Consider the following 6,074-nt stretch of genomic DNA (forward strand, 5'->3'; position numbering starts at 1 on the left):
GGAAGAACAGGACGGTTTCTTCCTTTCCCTGTAAAGGAGTGGCATTACACATAGTGCTTTACATTTCTCTGCTTCTGTTTCTTGAGTGCCCATTTCCATAAACGTTGTAATGCCGTGGCCATATTTGAGTTTTGGGAAGAGTTAATAGCAAAGTTAGAGTGGAAAGCACTTGACTGACTAGGTCTTTATATGGGTGCAGAGGCAGAGAAATAGGAACTGTATCAAAGATCTTAAAAGTTCTGGTGACATTCTTAACAGACCCCTAGGTAAAGGGCTTTCAGACTGAGGCTTTGGTTGGGATAAGCATGTTGCTTTTTGGCTTGCTTCATAATAATAGTTAGGGATGCAACTTGTTTCCTGACAGTGAACACTTTCTAGATCACCTCTTAAAAAACAGGCTTGAGCAAGTACTAGTTTTGTTTGTTCAGAAATAAATATAGTTACAAAGTCTGTAATCTGTTTTATCTTTCCCCCTGTATGTTGTGTTTGATGCCTTGCTTAGCTTGCAGGCAATTTTGGAGAGAACTGTAGGGTTCTATGAGAAAGTAGGCATTTTCACTGAGAATCAGTTGGGTTGAAATAAAAAATTTTTCTTTCAGTGAACTTTTTTTTCTGAGAAGCAATAATATAAACAGCATCTCCAATAGGTGACAAACTATGAGGTTATTTATTTTTATAATGAAACAGCTTAAAAATCCATACATCGTGTAGAGACTGATGTAAAAGCCTATGTGATAGTACTGACTTTAATAGGTTGGTTTACTGCATATATTTTCTCCAATTGCTTCTGAAAATGCTTTTGTTGCTCAGCTGCACCTATCCTATGACACAAAATGTATAAAATACTTTGTCGTAAGTTAGAGGAAATTATTATTCACTCTGTGTTGCTGCCTAGGTATTGACGTTAGAATCAAATGCCGAAACATGGTACAGTTCTTAATAGGAATTACTCTAGTTCTTAAAAATCATTAAAAACATTTTTATGTGTGAAAGCTTTTCTATAGGAACATTTCAGTGAAACATCATAATGTGAATATACAAATCGAATGTCCTGGTATAACATCTCTTTAACCAGGGTGTTACTAAATAGCGTAGTGTTACACATTTACCGTAGGTGTGGATTTTGTCAGGTACTCTTGTAATAATCTGAATGTTAAGATTATAGTCAAAACTGGATTGTAGTTCATTTTAAAAAAAATTCAAATAAGTTTTGTGCTTACTGTTCCCTTATTTGAGGGACTAGCTTGCACAGCTATTTTGTGCAACTTATTCTAGACTAAGTATACAGATTTTTTTGTGCTGGAGAAGAATTGTATTGGGAAAATGTTGAAGAGAAGCTAAAATCAGACAAAATGAAATCAAGATAGATCATCCATATTGTCACTGCTGTTAGGACACTGCATGTATATATTTTTAAAACACATTAAATTTGTTTATGCATTAAGACTTCAGGACTTTTACAGTTAAAATCTACTATGTTGACTATAACAGCATCTCAACAGTAAGTGTTGTAACTGTTTGTTTCCTGGGGAACTTACATGTTTTGGAAATGGTTAAAATGTTTTGCACGTTTTTTAATAACAGTTATGATGTGTAAACACAGAGGTACTAAGGAGATTAATCCTGTGACACTGGTAGAATATGATGCTGCCCTGAGTAGGTGATATAATTCTCAATTTAAAATACATTAGTTACCAGTAATTTTTATTAAACTTACGTTCTGTATATGACATATCACTTCACCCCTTTATTAAAAAATGGGCTAAATAAAAAAAAAAAGGTTTAAAGACTACTATGGTTAAAAAAAAAAAAAAGACAATTACATTAACAGTACAGCCAGACCAGTACAATCTTCTCATATAGTCAGTCCCCTCTTATTGGGACTTCTGGGAGTCGGAGATCATAAAGAAGCACGGGGCAGCAGTGTCTGAATGATGGTGACTCTCCTTTCATAGTAATTCTGAATTCTGTGTGGTCTCAGACACTTGAGTCCAGCATGGCCTCAGGCCAGCCCTGTGCGCTTCTTTAGTTGTGCATCAGAGTTAGCGTGCTTCTGAGGGACAGAGCTCCGTCCCAGCAGGGATAGCACCGAGTCAGAATTAACAAGTCCCAGTGGATTTTACCAAGCCTTAGAACCATATGGGTATCCCTGTACTCTCTCCAAGTTTCAGAAGAGTGGTGTAGCTGGGTCTGCATGGCGTTAGGTTGTGCCAGGACTTATTAACTCAGAAGAGCAGTGTATGAAAGGAACTGAACTCCTTCTAGGCCAAAGTTGAACCTGGAATATTATAGCTGTGTTTGTGTAACACTTGCTGTAGTTAATAGCTTGGGCTGGATTTGAGTCAGCTCTGCTTAGGGTAAGCTTAGATGTTTTGCCATCCATGACATCACTAATCTACAGCTTACAAAAATTGCCTAAGGCTAACAAAGTGTGCACCTACATTACTGTGTTAACTCCAGTCAGGAGTGTGCTTTTGAAGGAAGTCTTACAGTCATTCTCACTTGAGAACCCTTTTTTTCACGTTGGTTTGCACTGTTCCAGTGGATGAACTGGATTCCTTTTGGATAAAAATATAGTGAAAAATGCACTCTAACCTGCGAATGGGCATTTGTTCCAGCAGGGTGGACCTCCTCAAAATGTGTAGTGTGGGCATTAGGGTCTCGACTCCATCTGTTTTAACAGACCCACTCCTGTTGTACCGCCCTGCTTGTTGGTACAGACATAACCTAAATTGACTACACTTTGAGTAGGAGACCTGACACAAATCCATCATTTTGGGGGCTGAAGATGTCATTAGTTCAATATTTTGAGTGGCATCAGGCCAGATGGTAATGGCTTTTATTACCTCTGTATCTTTGTGACCACCGTAACATACACACAAATTAATCTGTCACTTAAAGAGCTGCTTGTTAAAATGCAGCTGTCAAGAATGCTGCTTACATCCAGTTTCACTAGGGGTAACACTTTCATAAGTCAACTGAGGTTTTAAAAATATCTCACAACTGTTTAGTTCCTTACGCATTTGAATATATTGGGGAAATCTGAAGGTCACCATATACAGTACTGAGACCACAGTAAATACAGCAGACACTGGTCACTGAACTGTACTGGCAGGGTAGTACAGAAGTTCAAGATAGTGTTCCTGAGATTTCTACAAGTGTATTCTACCTAGGCTCAGCTTAGCATCTCTTTGCTTTCCATACCTAACCCTTGGTTTGTAGTTGCTTATGGATTTGATGTCAGAGGCCCCTCTGACTGTTGGAAGAGTATGTATGTTTCTTGTGTGTTCTCCAGCTGCTGACAGAAAAAACGTGCTACGCAGTTCCCTTCATTGTAGCATCTTGGGTACTGCAAGGAACTGGATCAATCTTCCTCTCTTCCAGATCTCTCACTTCTCCAGTGCGCAGTTTCAATGTTGATATCTGTTGATCCTCACAGTTCTCATAATGGAAACAAAATTAAACTGTTCTGCCGGTTTCGCATTGATAGTTACGTATAGTGGTGAGAAAGAGACCACGGCTTTCTTGAATTCTAGTGTTGATCTTCAGTGTCACAGACAGCAGAGATGCTAGGATTGGTCCGTGTGAGGATTAAGTCAGTAACAGGGCAGCTTTCTAGCTGCTGTGAAAATAACTGTACAAATATGGAAAAAAATAAGAACAGAGTGCTTCAAGTAAAATGGATTGTTGAAGCCCTACAGATAACAGTGTGTTTCACATCATCTGACTAGAAGATTGAAAGACTAAATTTGGTCCATTCTTACTAACTGCCATGTTCCTTTGATGCAGTAACAACTACTTCTTTGAGGGCTAAATCTTCACTTTTTAAATTTAAATTTAAAAAAAAAACCAAAACTGCCTGTGTGCATATGTAATGTCCATTGAGTACGGTGTGTTTCAGGATCTTCTAATTCAAAGAACTGTTTCACCTCTTAGTCCCTAGGCCTTTTTTTTTAGCTTCTCCAGAATGGTGTCTCAGATAAAGTTCTTACCAGAGCAAGACAAGGGACTGCATCTACAGGCAGCCTGGGAAATTACTTCCCCGATTGTTCTTTTTTGTTTAACACACCACTCCTTAATGTCTCGTGGACCTCAGATGATATCGCACTATTGTAGCCTGTTCAGAACCATCTCAGACCCAATAGCTTATTGCTCTACCATCCTGCCCCAAAACAGCTTCGAATTTTCTCCAATTGCCTGTCAGATTGCAATATAGATAAGGACTGAGACCTTAAAGATCTTAATTTTCCAGGGACTGTTGGCTGTTTTCTTTGGTGAAAAAGTTTAAAATAGTGATACCAAGGCAGATAAGGCAGTTCTGTTCCCTTCCATGTCATCCAAGTTTCAGATTGTAGAGGATTGTTGGTTGATGTGCACGTAGCCTGAAGAGAGAATAAATAATGAATGTTCTTCCAAATAAAATGTTTTGACAGTACCCCTTTACTGCTTTTCTTTGCGCATTCAGTTTTAAAAATTTAAGAATGACAGAAGGGAAGTGTGTTCTTAGGCTTATGGATTCTAAGGGGAAAAAAAAAGGTTTTATGTTTATTATATTGCATAAAATAATCTCTGTTGAACTGTTGGGGGAATGCTTGCATTTGCTTTCTTGTTTCTTCTGCCATCTTAGACCTTGTGTCACAGGAGCCTTTGTCTTTTTTCCTGGTGAGATGTTGATGAATGCCCTTTGGGGCCAATTAATGAATGCCATCATAATGAACCTCTTGTAATTGATGTAGTTTTAAATGTCTTTGAGTGAATTATGCTATACGGTCATATATGTGTTCTTATACTAGAATAAATAAGTTCTGATGTTCAAAAGTATTGCCAAATACATTTGAGTTTCCCTTTCATCCTCTCCAGTCCACTATATACATTTATCTCTCATAGTTGTTTCCAGACTCTGTGAGAGTAAAGTTTTGCTACGTGATTCTCTTATTTGAAAGATCTAAAAAAATTATGTATCTACTATTATGGTAGAGTACTGATATTAGCTCTTATTTCTGGTATTTAAGACTGTTATTAACTGCTTGCTCTTGTACATGTATGGAAGGCACATCTGTCTCCAACAAGTCTTGTTTCCTGTTTCTCGTATGTTCAGTGCCAGGAAGCTGGGGAGAGCATCTTATGATCTACAGGCCTGTTGTACATATCAGAATTTTGCTTATCATAACTTTTTTTCTCAATGCCACCTGCTTCAGTTTTGACTCGTGGTTGCCTGTTTAGAAAACTGTTGCAGTGAAGATACCGTACTGTAGGTTGTGAAGCAGTCTGTACAGTCCCTTGAGAAGCACAAATGTTTTCTCAGACAGCTAACTGGACTCTTTGTCGCTTGTGATACGATGTCTTTGTGATTCATATCCACACAATCTAGTGTGTTTGAAGTTCTTGTAGTGCTTCCTTACTGCAGTGTGAATGTACCTGTACGCTCAGCAGTAATATTGCTGACCGGTTTTGGTTTTGTTAGAACTGAGGGCGAATCTGTTTTGAAGACTTGACCTGTAAGGTTGCTGAGATAATATTGGAAGCAAGAATAAATGCCTTGTTAGTTGTGTTAAGACTGATCTTGGGGTTTTATTATTGGGTGGTATCTGTTACAGGGTTGGTAATATGCACGTAATAATACCATCTGAGTAGCATGTTAAAACAGTCTTGCCATGGTAGCATATTGACTCTCAGCTCATGGGCTATCATCCAAGTTGAGCTCTAGAAGATGTGTGAACTGGAAAGTTAAAAATAGATCAGAGAGCCCTCTTCCAAGTTTTAACTGTCTCTGTACTTGAATTTGGGGATCTCCCCAATGTCATCTTAAATACAATTCCTGTTAATGCTGAGCATCAGGATGTCCAGTTCTTTCCGTTATCTTGGTCCACAGTTGTATTGTGTGTGATCGTTTCTTGTACAAAAGAACTACTTGCCTTATTGAAAATGTATTACAAGATTACTTCTGTTTTCAGATACTGCAAAGATAGATTTATTTTAAGGAAACTGTACAAACTGTTAAATGCTGTTTAATTCACACTCCTTGTAAACCATTGGTATGAGGACTCGTAGTTTTGGTTTTCACTTCATTCTGA

Source organism: Cariama cristata, unplaced genomic scaffold, assembly GCF_000690535.1.
Source record: "Cariama cristata isolate BGI_N322 unplaced genomic scaffold, ASM69053v1 scaffold38958, whole genome shotgun sequence".
Classification (NCBI taxonomy): domain Eukaryota; kingdom Metazoa; phylum Chordata; class Aves; order Cariamiformes; family Cariamidae; genus Cariama; species Cariama cristata.